The sequence below is a fragment of the Mesoplodon densirostris genome, chromosome 10 (assembly GCF_025265405.1).
Source record: "Mesoplodon densirostris isolate mMesDen1 chromosome 10, mMesDen1 primary haplotype, whole genome shotgun sequence".
Classification (NCBI taxonomy): domain Eukaryota; kingdom Metazoa; phylum Chordata; class Mammalia; order Artiodactyla; family Ziphiidae; genus Mesoplodon; species Mesoplodon densirostris.
In genome coordinates, this window is record NC_082670.1 from 108,865,797 (window position 1) to 108,886,007 (window position 20,211).

General features: G+C 47.2%; 1 long non-coding RNA gene and 1 pseudogene across 1 annotated transcript; both read right to left on the reverse strand.

The window, feature by feature from the left end:
- Nucleotides 1–2,035: 2,035 nt before the first annotated feature.
- On the reverse strand, nt 2,036–19,274 carry LOC132497445 (uncharacterized). The gene is made up of 2 exons (XR_009533598.1): nt 19,081–19,274; nt 2,036–4,795 (listed from the first exon to the last, which is right to left on the reverse strand). It is a non-coding gene; the product is annotated as an uncharacterized LOC132497445 (long non-coding RNA).
- On the reverse strand, nt 10,019–12,030 carry LOC132497263 (26S proteasome regulatory subunit 4-like; annotated as a pseudogene).
- Nucleotides 19,275–20,211: the final 937 nt, after the last annotated feature.

Below are 20,211 nucleotides of genomic sequence, written 5' to 3' on the forward strand. Positions count from 1 at the left end.
CATCCTGAGATAAATCCCAGTTGGTCATGGTGTATAATCCTTTTTATATGCTACTGGATTCAGTTTGCTAGTATTTTGTTCAGCACTTCTGTATCTACGATCACAAAACATACTGGCCAGTAGTTTTCTTTTCTTGTGATGTCTTTGTCCGGTTTTGGTGTCAGGGTAATTCTGACTTCAGAAAATGAGTTGGGAAGTGTTCTCATAATTTTTGGTGAAAACTGGACATTTTAAATAATTGAATGTACAGCTCTAGAAATAAGATTTTCTCCGTCCCCAAGGTCTGTTGTCATTACTGCTTGTCGTAGTAGTTGTTAAGTAACTACCCTGAACTAATTCTATAGTGTCTGTATTCTTTGTCACATAAGGTCACTGAAGTTTCCATTAAGTTAATGCTCAGCTAATGATAGGACAGAGATTTCTTTAAATGCCTGGAACAAATAAATCTCCCATTCTTTGCCAAGGGGCTGTGAGTGTGGCTAGGACAGGCTTTCAGGGTGCAGACAGGCAGTTTACAACTCCATCTTAGACTTAATTTCCTGAGTGGGCAATGCTTCAAGGTCAACTAAGGTGAGAGTTTAGGGCTTTCTCAGTTCTTTTCTGAGCAAGTGCACATCCCTGGGCACACAGACCCACACGTGTGCACGACCACCCAGACTTCCCGTAATGCGTCAAAGCTTCCAAAGCCCTTATGGAACTCTATTCCCTAAACTTTTAAGTTTTTTTTTTCCAGGTCTACTGTTTGACCCAACTCTTATCTGCTGCCTCTAACAATCACATAGTTTAAAAAGTTGCCTGCAATTGTTTTTTTTAAAATGTCCCCTAGAGAGAAGACTTTCACACTGAGTGAGCTCCAAGGCAGCCTTGCAACTGAGGGCTTCCAGGGAACCACCAGACTGATCAAATAATGGCATCCATTTGAGAACGTGTCTTTAAAGAGTTCTAGTTCCATTCTTCTTCCTCTGGTAGCTGCCATGCGGCACCAGAAATGCAGGCTGTTATTTCTAAAGGCTACTGTGGACCTGGAGAACAGAGGATGAGTCTAGGGCAAGCTAAAATGTCATAACACTCACTGTTCACCCTTATTCTTTTTTTTTTTGAATTTTATTTATTTTTTTATACAGCAGGTTTTTGTTTTTTTTTTTTGCAGTACATGGGCCTCTCACTGTTGTGGCCTCTCCCGTTGCCGAGCACAGGCTCCGGATGCGCAGGCTCAGTGGCCATGGCTCACGGGCCCAGCCGCTCTGCGGCATGTGGGATCTTCCCAGACCGGGGCACGAACCCGTGTCCCCTGCATCGGCAGGCGGACTCTCAACCACTGCGCCACAAGGGAAGCCCAGCAGGTTCTTATTAGTTACCCATTTTATACATATCAGTGTATACATGTCAACCCCAATCTTCCAATTCATCCTACCACCCCCCCCGCCACTTTCCCCCCGGGTGTCCATACGTTTGTTCTCTACATCTGTGCCTCTATTTCTGCCCTGCAAACCAGTTCATCTGTACCGTTTTTCTAGGTTCCACATATAAGCATTAATATACGATATTTGTTTTTCTCTTTCTGACTTACTTCACTCTGTATGACAGTCTCTAGATCCATCCAAGTCTCTACAAATGACCCAATTTTGTTCTTTTTTATGGCTGAGTAATATCCTACTGTATATATGTACCACATCTTCTTTGTCCATTCGTCTGTCGATGGGCATTTAGGTTGCTTCCATGACCTGGCTATTTATTGTAAATAGTGCTGCAATGAACACTGGGGTGCATGTGTCTTTTTTTTTTTTTTTTCAGTATGCTGGGGTTTTTTTAATATTTTTTTTTTTTTTTTTTTTTTTTTGCGGTATGCGGGCCTCTCACTGCTGTGGCCTCCCCCGTTGCGGAGCACAGGCTCCGGACGCGCAGGCCCAGCGGCCATGGCTCACGGGCCCAGCCGCTCCGCGGCATATGGGATCCTCCCAGACCGGGGCACGAACCCGTATCCCCTGCATCGGCAGGCGGACTCTCAACCACTTGCGCCACCAGGGAGGCCCCAAATTTTTATTTATTTATTTTGGGCTGTGTTGAGTCCTCGTTTCTGTGCGAGGGCTTTCTCCAGTTGCAGCGAGCGGGGGCCACTCTTCATCGCGGTGCGCGGGTCTCTCACTGTCGCGGCCTCTCTTGTTGCGGAGCACAAGCTCCAGACACGCAGGCTCAGTAGTTGTGGCACACGGGCTTAGTTGCTCCACGGCATGTGGGATCTTCCCAGACCAGGGCTTGAACCCTTTCCCCTGCATTGGCAGGCAGATTCTCAACCACTGAGCTACCAGGGAAGCCCCACGTGTCGTTTTGAATTATGGTTTTCTCTGGATATATGCCCAGTAGTGGGATTGCTGGGTCATATGGTAATTCTATTTTCAGTTTTTTAAGGAACCTACGTACGGTTCTCCATAGTGGCTGTATCAATTTACATTGCCATCAACAGTGCAAGAGGGTTCCTTTTTCTCCACACCCTCTCCAGCATTTGTTGTTTGTAGATTTTCTGATGATGTCCATTCTAACTGGTGTGAGGTGATACATCTCATTGTAGTTTTGATTTGCATTTCTCTAATAATTAGTGATGTTGAGCAGCTTTTCATGTGCTTCTTGGCCATCTGTATGTCTTCTTTGGAGAAATGTCTACTCAGGTCTTCTGCCCATTTTTTTATTGGGTTATCTTTTTTTTTAAGATTGAGCTGCATGAGCTGTTTATATATTTTGGAGATTAATCCTTTGTCCGTTGATTTGTTTGTAAATATTTTCTCCCATTCTGAGGGTTGTCTTTTCATCTTGTTTGTAGTTTCCTTTGCTGTGCAAAAGCTTTTAAGTTTCATTAGGTCCCATTTGTTTATTTTTGTTTTTATTTCCATTACTCTAGGAGGTGGATCAAAAAAGATCTTGCTGTCATTTATGTCAAAGAGTGTTCTTCCTATGTTTTCCTCTAAGAGTTTTATCGTGTCCAGTCTTACATTTAGGTCTCTAAGCATTCTGAGTTTATTTTTGTATATGGAGTTAGGGAGTGTTCTAATTTCATTCTTTTAAATGTAGCTGTCCAGTTTTCCCAGCACCACTTATTGAAGAGATTGTCTTTTCTCCATTGTATATCCTTGCCTCCTTTGTCATAGATTAGTTGACCATAGGTGTGTGGGTTTATCTCTGAGCTTTCTATCCTGTTCCACTGATCTATATTTCTGTTTTTGCAGCAGGACCATATTGTCTTGATTACTGTAGCTTTGTAGTATAGTCTGAAGTCAGGGAGTCTGATTCCTCCAGCTCCGTATTTTTCCCTCAAGACTGCTTTGGCTATTCGGGGTCTTTTGTGTCTCCATAAAAATTTTAAGATTTTTTGTGCTAGTTCTGTAAAAAATGCCATTGGTAATTTGAAAGGCATTGCATTGAATCTGTAGTGTTCACCCTTATTCTTTTTTTTTTTTTTTTTTTGCGGTACACGGGCCTCTCACTGTTGTGGCCTCTCCCGTTGCGGAGCACAGGCTCCGGACGCACAGGCTCAGCGGCCATGGCTCATGGGCCCAGCCGCTCCACAGCATGTGGGATCTTCCCAGACCGGGGCATGAACCCGTGTCCCCTGCATCGGCAGACGGACTCTCAACCACTGCACCACCAGGGAAGCCCCCAACATTTTAAATTTTAATCATTGTCTACTTATTTTAAGGTAGAGTAGGAAAATATAACATGTGAAACAAACCCAATTTCATGAGCAGTATTTCTTCAGGACATGTTTAAAAGGCAAGCCAACTGGGGGGATAATTAGGTAAGTAATAGTAAAACTGGCATGAAGATATGGCCAAAATCATGCAGGTGGCATGCCAATTCCTAAGATTTGGAAACCCCACTACCAGATGACATTTGGTCCCTGTGACAACAGTAGGAGTTGCTTAATTTTTGCCTCCACTTTAGAATGGAGAGTGAGGATCAGAAAATTGAAATGACCTGTCAGCGTCACATGGCTGCTAGTGGTCAGTAACAAAGTTGGGATTCATTCTTGGCTGGTATGGTCTTCACCCCACTCCCACCCCCATCTTATACAGACTCCGAAAGCCACCAGTAAGCATAACTTTGGAGAAGTGAAGAACTCTTCCAGTCCACTTCCTCCTGGCGGCTGTGGTCATCCACCAGGTTCCCAGCTCCCCTCTGATGGGGCTGGTGTGCTGCAGGGAGAGCTCAGGAGGTGTGGCCTGGACATCCGAGCAGGCTGCCTCCTCCAGGGTGCAGGCTGGAAGGAAGCAGCTGCCTTCTGGTTCAGGGCAGAGAGGAGGGGGGGGCCCTCACTGGGTCTCTCATGCTTCTTCTTGGCCTCCTCTCTGGGCTGAAGTTGATATGCCAGGAAAACAAACGAGAAAGTGCAGCTGGCATGGTGTTGGGGGGTTGGGATGCTGCCTGGGCACAGGCTGAGAGTCCCTTCTCAAAAGCCGATGATTCGTGTGGCCCAGGTCTCAGGGTCAGAGCTGTTCTAGCCAGCCCTCCTGAGGGGCCAGTGGCCGTCGGTGTGCGTCCTGTGCCCGAGGCTCCAATGCTGTCCCAGGGCACCAGCTGGGGGCCTCAGAAGCCAACCAACAAGGAAGGCGAAGGTCTTCTGGGCACGGCTGCAGCTCACTGCTCTTCTGCAGCCCAAACAACTTCCACTTCATCTGTTTTACACTCTAAAAACAGTTTGAGGGGGAATTCCCTGGTGGTCCAGTGGTTAGGACTCTGTGCTTTCACTGCAGGGGGCCTGGCTTCGATCCCTATTGGGGGAACTAAAGCCGCATGGTGTGACCTAAAAACAAAAGACAACAGTTTGAGAACCACTGCCTTAGCATCTCCTAGGCCTCAGGTTTGAAGAACTGGGCACAGGGCCCGCACTGCCTCTGAAGATATCCAGGGCAGAAATGGATGGGATAGAGGAGGAGTGATGGCAAGTGATGACCGAGGGGCCTGGGGAACCAGGTGAGCAGGAAGGACAGCGGGTTCCAGACGCTGGCCTTTACCAAACCCTCTTCTAAAGTGCTTCCTTGTCATTTCAGCCTAGCTTAAAAATACATGTTGGGAGAATGCCTGGGTAGCTCAGTCGGTAGGGCAACAGACTTTTTTTTTTTAATTGGCCAGCCACGTGGCTTGTGTGATCTTAGTTCCCTCACCAGGGACTGAATCTGGGGCCATGGCAGTGAAAGCACCGAGTCCTAACCACTGGACCACCAGGGAACTCCCCTAGAGCATCAGACTTTTTTTTTTTTTTGAATATTTATTTATTTATTTGGATGTGCTGGGTCTTAGTTGCAGCATGTGGGATCTTTGTTGCTAAGTGTGGGATCTTCTGTTTTAGTTGTGGCATGTGAACTCTTAGTTTCAGTATGTGGGATCTAGTTCCCTGACAAGGGATTGAACCTGGGCCCCCTGCATTGGGAGCATGAAGTCTTAGCCACTGGACCACCAGGGAAGTCTCCTAGAGCATCAGACTTTTAATCTGAGGGCCCAGTGTTCAAGTCCCTGTCCAGGTGCAAAAAAATAAAATAAATAAAATTTTAAAAATAAATAAAAATAAATAACCTATTAAAAAAATAAAATTTATAAACAACCTAAATGCCCACTGACAGATGAATGAATAAAGATGTGGTCGGGACTCCCCTGGCAGTCCAGTGGTTAAGACTCTGCACTTCCACTGCAGGGGGCACGGGTTCAATCCCTGGTTGGGGAACTAAGATCTCACATGCCACGCAGCACAGCCAAATAAATAAATAAATAAATAAATGATGTAGTACATACAGACAATGGAATACTACTCAGCCATCAAAAAGAACAGAATACTGCCATTTGCAGCAACATGGATGCAACTAGAGATTATCATACTAGGTGAAGTAAGTCAGAAAGAGAAAGACTGGTGGACTGCCACTGTAACCAAATCATCGCTTTTAACATTGGCAACATGGGCATAAAGCAATGCCATGGACCTCTTGACAAGATGAACGGAGACGGACCCAATATCACATATAGTATTTCTGTCAAAAATGCAAAGCCTGGATGTAATAAGAAGGAAACATCAGGCAGACCCAAACTGAGGGACAGTCTACAAAATAACTGGCCTATGCTCTTAAAAAACCTCAAGGTCGAAAAGACAAAGAAAGGCTAAGAAACGGTTCCAGATCAAGAGACTTAAGGAACATGAAAACAAAATGCAATGCATTGTCCTGGAATGGATCTTAGACCAGGAAAACACCACCACCACCACCACCATAAAGAGGACATTATTGGGACAATGGAAGAACCTGAATACGGGCTGTAAATTAGATAACAGGATTGTATCAATGCTGAATTTCCAGATTTTGATAGTTGTACTCTGGTTTTGTACCAGAATGCCTCTGAATTTAGGAAATAAACCCTGAAGTTAGAGGTTAAACACAAAGATATTTTCAATTCACTCTCAAGTGATTTAGAGGAGCAAAAATGATAAAGGCAAACAATTTCCGTAAATAATCCATGGTCACGTCAGCAAACAGATCATGGAGGACAGGTGAGGGTTCTGTCCACACCCTTTGCTGCCACCGCCCAGACACAAGCACAATCTTTCACGTATGCCTCTGGGCTCAGAGAATCATCTGTACACAGATGCATGGTTTGCTGGGGTTTAGTCTCTTTTTTATTTATTTTTATTTTTTTATTTTTTATTTTTCTTGCGGTACGCAGGCCTCTCACTGTTGTGGCCTCTCCCGTTGCGGAGCACGGGCTCCGGACGCGCAGGCTCAGCAGCCATGGCTCACGGGCCCAGCTGCTCCGCGGCATGTGGGATCTTCCCGGACCGGGGCACGAACCCGTGTCCCCTGCATCGGCAGGCAGACTCTCAACCACTGCGCCACCAGGGAAGCCCTAGTCTCTTTTTTAAAACAGGGTGATAGATTACATGTTACCCTACAATTTGATTTTTAAAATAGTTTTTAAAGTTTTTTTTTAATCAAAGCAATATATGCATATGGTTAAACATTAATAGTACTGAAGGGCTTAAATAAAAGCCAGCTACTCCATCCCTTCCTGACCCCAAGGCTGCTCCTCAGAGCAGTCACTCTTAACTGTTTGTTTTGCTGGTGCTTACCCCTATAGCTCTAAATAACACACTTATCCTACTATTTGTGGGTATATGAATGGTACATTGACTTCCTGCTTTGCGTGAGGATTTAATTCACTTACACCCTCCTCCACTGTTTCCAAGGGTCTTCATTACTAATTGTAGTCCTTCTTTAATTTCCACTCCGGCCGTATCTGAGCTCCAGCTCTGTACCTTTTCCTTCCCTCACCCTGCCACCTGTCTACTTCTGTTAACTATAACTTTACACGGCCAAACTGATAATGTGTCATGTTGTTCTGTAACCATAATTGACTTCCTTGCTGAGTTGACAGGTGGACTCTCTCAACAAATATTGCTCATATGATTAGCACGATAGAAATATTACCTGCACGACCAAGCAGTGTACTATGGTTACATCTCCTTTCTTGGGCAGCCTTTGATTTTCCTTGCATTCAACTTCTTTTACTTAACAGTATGTCAAAGTTCTTCCGGTTTTTTAAATGACCGTATGGTAATTTGAATAAGCAGATTTAAATTTAAAAAATTAAACTCAGTTTTTATAGTGGTAAAATATACATAAAAAGGCCGTCTGAACCATTTCTAAGTGCACAGGTCAGTGATATTACGACCACTGCCACCATCCGTTGCACAACTTCTTCATCATCCTGCACTGAAACTGTCCCCATTAAACACACACTCCTCAATCCCCGCCCCCACCCCCAGCCCCTGGGGCCACTGCTCTACTGCCATCTCTAAGGCTACTCTAGAGATCTCATACGAAATGGCGTCGCACAATATTTGTCTTTTGTCCTTTTGGCTTACTTCACTTAACGTAATTTCCTCGAAGTTCATCTATGTTGTAGAGTATGTCAGAATTTCCTTGCTTTTTACAGATGAATAATATTCAATTGTAGGTATGGATAGGCAGCATTTTGTTTTCCATTCATTGTCCACTGAAGGATATTTGCAGTGTTTCCACCTTTTGGCTACTGTGAATAATACTGCTGTGTGGGGCTTCCCTGGTGGAGCAGTGGTTAGAATCCTCCTGCCAATGCAGGGGACACAGGTTCGAGCCCTGGTCCGGGAAGATCCCACATGCCGCAGAGCAACTGAGCCTGTGCGCCACAACTACTGAGCCTGTGCTCTAGAGCCCGCAAGCCACAACTACTGAGCCTGTGCTCTAGAGCCCATGCGCCACAACTATTGACCCTGTGCTCTAGAGCCCACAAGCCACAACTACTGAGCCTGCACTCTAGAGCCCACGAGCCACAACTACTGAAGCCCATGCACCTAGAGCCTGTGCGCCACAAGAGAAGCCACCGCAATGAGAAGCCCACGCACCGCAACGAAGAGTAGCCCCCGCTCGCCGCAACTAGAGAAAGCCCGCGCACAGCAACGAAGACCCAACACAGCCAAAAAGAAAAATAAATTTATATAAGAAAAAAATACCGTTGTGAACATTGTTGTACAAATACCTGTTTGAGTACCTGCTTCCAGTTCTTTCGGGAATATGTCCAGAAATGGAATGGCTGGATCATATGGAGATTCTATGTTTTTTTTTCTTTAAAGGAACCTCCATACCGTTTTCCACAGCAGCCACACCATTATACATTCCCACTAGAAGATTGTATAAGGGTTCCAATTTCTGCTTTTTTGATGATTCCTAATGGGTGTGAAGTGTTACCTTATTGTGGTTCTGATTTCTATTCCGCATCTTTTCATGCGTTTATTGGCCATTTGGATAACTCCTCTGGTGAAATATCTTTTCAAGTCCTTTGGGCATTCTATTTAAAATTCATGTTTTAAACTGTGGTAAAATATTCACAACAAAATTAACTATTTTCCAGTGTACCAGTGGCATTAAATACATTCATATTCTTGTGCAACTCTAACCCGTGTTTGCATTGGGTTGTTTGGTACTGCTGAATTTTAGTAGTTCTTTATATATGCTGGGTATCAACTCCTTATCAGATATGTGACGTGCAAATATCTTCTCCCACTCTACACACTGCCGTTGTGCTCTGTTTGTTGAACTCCTTGAGGCACAAACATTTTCCAGGTTGATGAAGTCCTGTGTCTTTGGTGTTACATCCACAAAATCACTGCCAACCCCCACGTCATGAAGCTTTTGCCCTATATTTTGTTCTAACAGTCTTACGGTTTTAGCTCTTACATGTAGGTGTTGGATCCACAGTATGCAGAGTCCGTAACTTGTTAAATCCAAGCGATCTTTAAAATGTCAGTGCCATCGTGCCTGCTCACAGATCTGCAGAGGTTTTCCTCTCACTCGAATTAAGAATGATTACCTTATCCTCGCCTACGGGGCTCCATCTGATGTGATTTACACTCCTCGGATTTCACACAACTCTAGGTGCGCACTGGCCACACCGTGCTGCCCCTCCCACGGGCCGAGCACATTACCACCGCAGGGCATCTGAGCTCGCTGCTCCCTCTTCCGGGAGATCCCTGATGGCACGACTCCTTCTCAGGGAGGTTGCTCCCGACCACCTTCATCTCTACCCCAGCCCCGAGTCTCTTTTCTTATTAGCATGTATCACTGCTATCATTGTTCCTTGTGTTCCCCAGGAGACTATAAACTCTAGGAAGGCAAAGGTCAAGAACACATGGATGCTCAGAATAAAGCTTTAAGCGGTGGTCAGTGGATGAGAGCTTTCTACATAAGGTCCTTAAAATCAGGGTGCACCCCCTTTATCCCTCCCTCCTTCCACCGGCTGGAACCAAATGTGTGGCAACCAGTTTTAGACTATTTAGATGATGGCAACTCCTTAGAGATGACCAAGCAACAAGACAGGTGGAACTTGGGTGCCTGGTGATTTTGGGAAACGGTGCTGTTGAGAAAGCTTGGGCTTCTTTTTTCCTTGTGAGGAAGAGCACACTTTATTGGAAAGAGAGCACTGAATGTGACCAACAGATGAAGGCAGCTCAACAGGCATCCCGACCACCATCCTCGATAAGACACCCAGGGTGCTTTGCTGAAAAAGATCAATGGGAACATGGATTCCTCTGGGCAACCTCCCCAACCTTTTCCCTCCCAGGAGGACTCCCAGCCAGTTCCTCGAAGGCAACCATGGTTCACTAGAGAGAGAGCCCTCAGGGGTGCCTTCTTGTTTATGTTATTTTATTTTTTTAAGGTTTTTTTTTTGATGTGGACCATTTTTTAAAAATCCTTTATTGAATTTGTTACAATTTTTATTTTATGTTTTGGTTTTTTGGTCATGAGGCATGTGGGATCTTAGCTCCCCAACCAGGGATCGAACCTGTACCCCCTGCACTGGAAGGCGAAGTCTTAACCACTGGTCTGCCAGGGAAGTCCCCGCCTTATCTATCTATCTATCTATCTATCTTTGGCTGCATTGGGTCTTTGTTGCTGTGCATGGGCTTTCCCTAGTTGCAGTGAGCAGGTGCTACTCTTCGTTGCAGCGCGCGGGCTTCTCAATGTCGTGGCTTCTCTTGCTGCAGAGCATGGGCTCTAGGCGCGCAGGCTTCAGTAGTTGTGGCATGTGGGCTCAGCACTTGTGGCTTGTGGGCTCTAGAGCGCAGGCTCAGTAGTTGTGGCGCACGGTCTTAGTTGCTCCGTGGCATGTGGGATCTTCCCAGGCCAGGGCTCGAACCCATGTCCCTTGCATTGGCAGGCAGATTCTTAACCACTGCGCCACCAGGGAAGCCCCTGCCTTCTTTTTTATAAAGAAAATTTTCTTCCGATTTAAAAAAAGTCTTCATTTGTTACTTTCATTCTATGTCCTCTCAAGGTCACCAGACTCGCTTTGGTATAGAGTGCCTTGATGTCGGCACCAGACAGGTCACCTTCGGCAACAGTCAGGTGGTCTGGGATTACATCATCGGCCAGCTTCATTCTGTTGTATGAATAGTGCTCCTCAGTTCTTTACTCAGACAGAGGAGCTCGACCCCCTTGTTCACCTGGCCTGGTCTCATCAAGGCCGGATCAAAAGTTTCTATTCAGTTTGTGGCCATGATAACTTTCACATCTCCCCTTGAATCAAATCCATGCAGCTGGTTCAACAGATCCAACTTCGTTTTCTGAATTTCTCTCTCACCACCGGCATTTGAGTCACATCCTCTTGTCCCTATGGCATCACTTTCATCCATGAGGAGGATGGATGGTGCCTATTCTTCAGCCACTTGAAACAATTCCTGGATGAGTTTGGCCCATCACTAGGTGCTTCTGAGTAAGTTCAGAGCCAACTGCCCTCCAGAAAGTGGCGAGGTTTGAGGTACTCTTTCTGCTTTGGCTGGTGAGGTCGCACCTGTGTTGGGCTGACCACACAGAACGACTTCACACTCATCTCCTCTTAAGACGCAGGATGAGAGAGAGGAAGCGCTGCAGACTCCTTAACCTCCTGGATTCGGCTGTCCACCCCCCAGTATCAGTGTAGGTCTGCTGGGGGACCTTTCCCACCTTCACCACTGTGACCTGGGGCTCCGTGTCACCCATCAGCACACCTACCACGGCACGCACCTGTGGGCGGGCAGGACCAAGCAGCCCGGTTTCCGCAGCACCTTGTCTACAAGTGAAAGGAAGCTGTCGCGCTGCTCTGAGCTGACAGGAGCAGGTGCAACGGTGGGATGGTCAACAACCTCCGTTTCCGTGCTTCCTGCTGACACTGCCGTCCCCTCACATCACCCACCTTTGATCTCTCCTCCTCTTGCTTTTCCTCTAAAGGCTTCACTCTTCTCTGAATTCTAAAGAGTTCTTCCACCAGAGAAGATAGTCTTTAATTCTCTCCAACTTGAATAATTTTAACTGGCACTGAGTGTGAGGGGGCACCGGGGACAGTTTGCTGGCAGCATCTGGTCCCCATTTCCTTTTCCTTTTTCCCACTGTCTAGGTACAGGAGGGTCATATTTCTTTTTCTTGTCTTTGTAATCCTTTTGCCACCTACAAGACCACGACCACCACTCTGACTTTGACCCATCATGCTTTGGCCACTGGAGCCACCAAGATTGGACTTTTATGTGGAGACACACTTTCACCTTAACAAAGTCACAGTTATCCTGCATCTCTGTCACAGCAGCTGTATCTATTTCTTAACTCTGAGCTTTCTCACCAGTGCGCCTCGGCGAGGAGAAAGGAGTGTCTCGGGGGTAGTGAGGAGTGCCAACCAAAAGAGGCTACAACCGTGACCAAAGACCTCCCTCTCTTACTCATCTCAGCGTATTCCTCATCCTAGAACGGGGAATGGGAAACAAACACTGCTCTTACTGCTGCATATATGCATATAATTTCAACTATTGATAAAAATACATATACCCGGGACTTCCCTGATGGTGCAGTGGTTAAGAATCTGCCTGCCAATGCAGGGACACAGGTTCGAGCCCTGGTCCCAGAAGATCCCACATGACGCGGAGCAACTAAGCCCGTGCGCCACAACTACTGATCCTGCGCTCTAGAGCCTACAAGCCACAACTACTGAGCCCGTGCGCCACAACTACTGAGCCCATGTGCCACAACTACTGAAGCTCGCGTGCCTAGAGCCTGTGCTCCTCAACGAGAGAAGCCACTGCAACGAGAAGCCTGCGCACCACAACGAAGAGTAGCCCCTGATCGCTGCAACTAGAGAAAACCTGCGTGAAGCAACGAAAACCCAACACAGCCCAAACAAACAAACAAACAAACAAACAAAACCATATACCCATGCACAGAAAAAAGACTAGAAGGAAATACTTCAACACGTTAAGGGTGAGGATTCTGTTGCAAGATTCCAGGGAAGAAACCTAAGTACCATGAAAGAGAAAGGAATACTGAAAATAACCAGAAGCTTTCTAGATTAGGAAACTGAAATGATGCATTTACCATCAAAGTCATTAAAACCGCCACTCTTACTACATGATAGTAAAAAAGATACATTTAACAAATCCATCCTGAATTCAGATATAACTTTTTTGTTTATGGCCGCGCCACACAGCTTGTGGGATTAGTTCCCCGACCAGGGATCAAACCCATGTCCTTGGCAGTGAAAGTGTGGGGTCCCAACCACTGGACTGCCAGGGAAGTCCCCAACTTTTCTTTTAAAGATTTAAAGAGAGACTATGGCTCGTTTTGTGTTTCCTGAAACACATACCATGAAACAATTCCTGAGACATGACCACTGTAAAAAAGGCTCTGTGGACGCACAGTGCTCTCCCTGGAATTTGAGAGGCTCTGAGAAATCCTGAAGTTAGGCAACACAGTTACTGTTGCTTAAGGAAGCTTTTTTTAAAGTGTTTGTTTGCTTGTTCATTCATTCATTCATTTATGGCTGTGTTGGGTCTTCGTTGCTGTGCGCGGGCTTTCTCTAGTTGCGGCGAGCGGGGGCTACTCTTCGTTGCGGTGCGTGGGCTTCTCATCGCGGTGGCCTCTCTTGCTGCGGAGCACGGGCTCTAGGCGCACGGGCTTCAGTAGTTGTGGCACGCAGGCTCAGTAGTTGTGGCTCGTGGGCTCTAGAGCACAGGCTCAGTAGCTGTGGCACACGGGCTTAGTTGTTCCGCAACATGTGGGATCTTCCTGGACCAGGGCTCCAACCCGTGTCCCCTGCACTGGCAGGCGGATTCCTAACCACTGCTCCACCAGGGAGGTCCCAAGGAAGCTTTATTGTGACAGACACCACTGCTCACATGTCCAGTCTCCCCTTGGTTCCTAGAATGTAAGCCTGATTTGTTCAGGGCAACAATGGGCCCAGCTAAAGAACTCTGTTTCTCAGCAGGCCCTGCAGCTAGAGGTGGCCAGGTGACAGGACTCCAGGCAACGAGGGGGAAGCTGCTGGGTGGGGCTTCCCGAGCAGCTCATAACAAGAAAGCTGACTGAGCCGGCGAATATACTTTGCCACCTTCCCTTCCCCTTCATCCTGCCTGGAGTCATCTTGTGACCCTGAGGTGACAAGCATGAGGATGAAAACCACAGGGTAAGGATGAGTGAGCAAAAGGACAAAAGTAGCTTCGGTCTCTGATGGCTTCATGGGTCGAGTGTACTTCTCAGAACTTCTTGCTCCATGAGAAAAGGGAAATCTATGTTCAGCTAAGGCACTATGGGTTGGGTTTTCTATCAAAAGATAGGAGTCTGGGTCCCTGATGGTCCCATGGGGCAGCCACTCTAGCAGAAATCTAAACTTCTTTTACAAAAGAGAAAAAATGAAGACCTAATTTGTGCATCACTTGTAGCAGAGACAAGTAACATGCATTATTTTTGGGTCCTGGGTGAGAAAGGAGAGAAGAGTCACACTTTGGAGATGTTGAGTGTGAGGTGCCGGTGGGATAGACAAACACAGAGAACCAGGAGAGAGCAGGAGGTGTGGGTCTGGAGCTTGGGGAAAAGAGCTGGGCTAGAAAAGGACAGGTCAGGGACTTCCCTGGTGGCACAATGGTTAAGAATCCACCTGTCAATGCAGGGGACACAGGTTCGAGCCCTGGTCTGGGAAGATCCCTCATGCCGCAGAGCAACTAAGCCCGCGCATCACAACTACTGAGCCCGCGCTCTAGAGCCCGTGCTCCGCAACAAGAGAAGCCACCGCAGTGAGAAGCCTGCACACCTCCACGAAGAGTAGCCCCCGCTCGCCACAACTAGAGAAAGCCCACGCACAGCAACAAAGACCCAACACAGCCAAAAGTAAATAAATAAATGATAAATTTTAAAGAAAAAAAAAAAAGATAGGTCCTAAGACTTCAGGGTGGACACTTCAGAGTCCCTCACTGCTGGTCTTGGGTGGGGCACAAACACATTCTGACCGTCTCTGAGGAACACAGCAGGGGTCAGATGTGGACGACAAATAAGGAAGACCTTGTCACAGTCAGAGCCGTCCAAGAAAGGAATAGGCTCCCTGGTCAGGGAGCACCCTGCTCCTTGAGCAGTGCAAGCAGAGACCGGGTGCTGGAGAAGCGGGGGAGAGGTCCAGAGCAGCGGGAAGTGGATTCCATGACTGTGAGCATCTTTCAGACCTTGAGCTGCTGATATTCTAAGCGTCTGATCTGGTTCTGAAGTGTGATGTCATCAGCCTTGGAAAAAGGACCCACCCAACAGTGAGACCAGGAGTCGCAGGGCCCCCATCCTTGCCCTGTTGCTATGGTCTTTCATAGAAGCCAGGGGCCATTTGCATGGTACTCAATTTCATGCAAGGTCTCAGACGTTTCTACTGACAAGTATTAGATAACTACTAGACTCCAGATTTTTATTTAACTACATACTAATGTTTTTCTCTCTATAGTTATTAAACTGATACATGCACAAAACAAAAATAACAGTGACAACAACAAAAAAACTTGGTAAATTCAAGAAAACACCAAGGGAGGGGGAAATATGTAATTCTACCACCCAGAGATAACCACGATTAGCAATTTTAACATAAAAATATCATGTCTTTTTTGTGCACATAAATTTTTCCTCAAAGTTGTGTTTCACTTTACATGCTATTTTGATGTCTTTGTTTTTTTCAACTTATTTTGATATAAACTTACAAAAAAGTTGCAAGGGTAGTAAAAAGAACCCCTGTGAATCCCTGTGTACCCTTCACCCAGATATACTGCTTCCTTTTAATGGCCAGGTGAGCCCTTTATCCACGTGACTCTACTGTCCCCAAAACATACCCTGAGATGAACACTCTCATTATCCATACCTCACACATGAATACATTAGGCCTTAGTTAGGGGCATCCAATATTTCACTTCACAATCCTTTGTTAAAGGTCTTTGATTCCTATCTTTGTGCACCTATTCCTTAGGTTTTCGATGCCATCTCTAAATAAGATTATCCACAAAATCCCCCAAACCCACTGGCAGGGCAGAAGGGAATCCACGATCATCACAGTACCTTAAACCTGTGTCCCATCACTGGGCCACGTCATGGCCCATGATGCACAATGACTAACTACGTCTTTTACATCTTCTAATGACCTTGTAAACAGCTTAATAGTGCATTTTTTTGGATTCAGAATTACTTCGTCAAATGCAACTATATAAAAACACACTCTACTCTCTATAATCCTATCAGATATTACTTCATGTTAAAGTACGTACGCACCCATGTTCACAGCAGCATTATTCACGACAGCCAAAAGGTAGACACAACCCAGGTGTCCACTGACAGATGAAGAAACAAAATGTGGTGTCAGAGTGGAAAAATTTTCTTTCCGCCCTTCTAGGTTCTTTGGCTGGTCTAATGGTTAAACTGACATTAGGCAGATTAACAGGGGAAAAATAGATTTAACTTCATAGGTATGGGAGCCCCATAAAAATGAGACCCAAAGGCAGTCAGGCAATTGAGGCTTGCATCCCTGAACTAGGAAACGGATAGAAGCTGGGGCTGCAGAGGGGAGGAGGGCCATTCACAGCACCTGAGAAGAGCGGATGTCTGGTGATTAGATGTCTGCCCTGCCACGCAGGTTAGTCTTTAACGTAAATAAGTCATCTCTGGTAACTGCTTTCTTTAGGGGCTGGCCCCCTATTTAAATTCTTTTAGGCTGATAAAGAAGAGGTAAAAATTTTTCCTGAAACTGCTGGGTCTTGATAGCCTTTGGCTCAAAATAATTCACAGGACAAGGTGGCACATTTGGGGGGGCGTATTCTGCTCTCCTTCAGTGCTAGACACACACGAGAATATTAATCTGCCTTTAGAGGGAAGGAAATTCTGACACACGCTACAGTGGGTGAGCCTTAAGGACATCATGCTCAGTGAAATAAGCCCGTCACAGAAATATACTCTATGACTCCTCTTATATGAGGTCCCTGGAGTAGTCAACTTCACAGAGACAGACTGCCAGGGACTCAGGGGAGGAAAAAATGGAGAGGTATTATTTAATGGGTACAGAGTTTCATCTTTCTGTAAAATGAAAAGACTTCTGGAGATTGCTTACGCAACAGTGTGAATGTACTTAACGCCACTGAAATGTACACTTAAAAATATTAAGATGCTGAGTTCTACGTTATGTGTACATTGCCACTATTAAACTAAAAGAAAAATTTTAAACATACGTGGTACATGTTCCATATTAAATGAGCAATGAAATATGAGCAATGAGCCGCAGAAACGGAGGCTGATGCCTCTGGAAGGCACTGGAAGACGCTCCGAAGAGGTGCCTGTGAGTTGAACAGTGCAGGTGGCTGTGAGGAAGGAGGCATCTCTGCAAACGGCCTGCAGACCATATCCGCATTCTCCCACTGGAGACGGGAAGCCGGGGGCCCTGAAGCCAGCAGACCTGCTGGCCCCCACTTCTCCTTGCAGGCTTCCTGTGTTAACTGTCACCCTGTGGCCGCCTGCTCCTTACCCTCCGGAGAAATTCTGCTGCTTCTGAGTGCAGTATTAGTTCCTTAACCCTGAGGTTGAAATACTGCAGAACTAGAAACCACTACTGAATGCCTGCTGTATGCCCTGCACAAGGTGCTTTACATACATTGTCTCTAATCATTTTCACGGTGACCCTATGAAAGAGGTTTTGTGATTCTCGTCTTACTCACGAGGAGATTGAAGTCTGGAAAGGTTAAGTAACTTACTCAACAATACACAATACGGAGCTAAATTCTTTGCATTATATGGCCTCTAAGATGATAAAAATAAAAGTAAGATCCATAGGGCAACTAACATATTTTTAAAGCCCCTATAAGGTCCCAGAGGCAAAAATGTATCAAGCAACTCAGGGTTGTCCCCAAATAGTAAATGCTCTTTCCTGAGCATTTAGCACAGCTTAGGAACTTGGCTAACTCTATCTAGTTCCATCACCAGAGCTATGGCATTATGTGTATACCATAGGCCCGAGTGGTACGTGCAAGGGTGCCCACTTGTCCAGCACCGGCACACTGGGAAAGCTCAAGAATGGTCAGTCGCTTCAGGAAGGAGGACGTTGCTCTCACATTGAAATATGTGATTCCCAAAACCAATACCAGTTCTGAAACTGCTACTACTTTATTTTTTAAACATTAAGAAGACATTTCGGGATGATTTTAAGGCAGAACTTGCTTCAGTTTCTAAGTCAAGGCTGCCATTGTGTTCCATGGTACTAACTCTAAAAACACAAGAACATATACCAGCAACTGAACCTACTGAAAATATGTGTGCTTGTAGCAAAAAGGAATTTATTCATTCATTCATTCAACAAACGGGTCTTGAGCGCCTTCTGTTTGCCCGGCTCCTCCTCCCCCCCCTCAAAAACAAAAACAAAAACAAAAACAAAAATCTCGCTTTCAAGACTCAGGTCGTCTCATCGGTTCGAAACCTTTGTAGCAAGTACTGATACTACAGTACTGACCTTTAAAATTTTATCCTCACAAATTCAATCTCATGAATCTATTAACCACCGTGGTTCCAGCTGAAAAAACCTACTTTTTTTTTAAACGTTGCCTTCTCGCTTTATGATGTGATAACCTCATTAAAAGACTTTGTGTATTTAGATCACACACTCAAATATCCCCAAACTTATTTCCCCCACCCCGTCCCCATCCTCCCATCTCTGCTGCCTTCCTCACCGCCCGTTTCAGCCCTTCGGCTGGAACTCTGCCTGTGCGAGCTCGTGGGCATCTCTACCCTCGTGGGCCTTTTTAAAAAAACACCCAAAACCCGCCAACAATGCACATCCTCACACGTTTTTGCGCGCTTTGGTTTTTTCACTTAGTGTCTCCTGGGGTTGGGTCCACGTTACTGTAGGAACCGTCTTGCGGTTTCTAGCGACCGCAGGTCACCTCTGAAAGGAGAGACTAACTCATGTCACCTGGTTATTCCTGGTTTCGTGGTCAAGGCAAGAAGGCCAGCCTTCGCGTCCACGCGAGGCAGCTGAGGGCACCGGCGCCCCGCCCTAAACGGCCGAGAGGGAACCCCTAACGTGGCCGCGGGGCACTGTCGGCCCAAAGCCGAGCTCGGGAAGGGCCGGGAGCCCCAAAGGCCGCCCCACCGCGGCAGACCACGAGCGTCCTGCGCCGGCGGCCGGGCCACGGGCCACGCCGCACGCTTGCCTCTACTTCCGGCCACGCAGAGTGGGGGCCGCCATCTCTTGCTTTCGGCCACCTACCCGACGACAAAGACGCCGGGAAACTCCGCCGGAGCCGTCTTTCGCGAGGAGCCTGCTACAATCCCCGCGTGTCCCAGAAACAGGCCAGCCTCTCAGCGTGCCGTACCGCCACACAGGAAGCCGCCATGTTGTACATCTTGTACGGCAAAGCCTTCCATTTCCGGGACCGGCCGCTGACTTGACCCGTGAGGCGCGAGCCAACAAAGGTGGCGTGAGCGCCCTCTGGCGGCGGCACCGCAGTAGCGCCGCCAGCTTTGACCTGCGGGGGATTCTGCTTCCGGGTCTCCTGGGGGTGGGGTGTTGACAGTGAGCGCCGAGCAGGGTCGCGGCTTGGGGTGGCACCCGAGCGTGCGCAACGGCGATGGTGCGGGGCTGCGGGCGGGGATCTCGTGGGTTGAGGGTCTGCGTGGTCTGTTACCTCGCCCCCTCCTGGGAGGCCCGTGCTGTTGTTACCATTTACGGGTGAGAACACGCGCCCTCCTTGCCCACTCTGCTAAACCCCGGTGAAGATGGCCTGGAGATCCGTCCCCCCTTTTTGTAAAATGGGTAACATGACTTAATCGGGGGGTTATTGCGAGGACTGAGTTTTCGGATGACAGTACCTGGTTCTTAACGTCCGTTTCTTCTCCATAGTGCTAACAACCCCGTGCAGGATGGCCCCTGGGCCGCCCGGGGTCTGCACAGGTCTCCTGGAGGATCCTCCTGGGCAGGAAGCGTTGAAGTGATAAAGGACAGTGGGGGCAGCGTGGTGCACGGGGTGGGTACATTAATGACGGGAGCTGAGGAAGCTTCTGCAGAGGGCCCCCCGCGGAGCAGACGCGGCATGAACATACCTGCTCATTTGAACGAGGCCAGCGACACGTTGGAGGGTGTCCAGGGAGTCCGTGAAGCAGACGGCACGGGCCAGGGAAGCACCATCCCCAGGCCTACCCAGAAGTTGTCCCTTATCTGTGGCTGGTGTTCTGGTAGACCTGGCTATGAGCTCTCTCAGCCCTCGGGGACCTGACTTGTGGGGCAGTGCCCCGGAGGCGGCCCTGGCTGTGTCGCAGGAGTCTGGCAGCCTGGCCTCCCTTGTAGGGCTCCTAGATGTCTTTGGGATTCACACTTCCAAGATGCGTAGCACTTACAGTC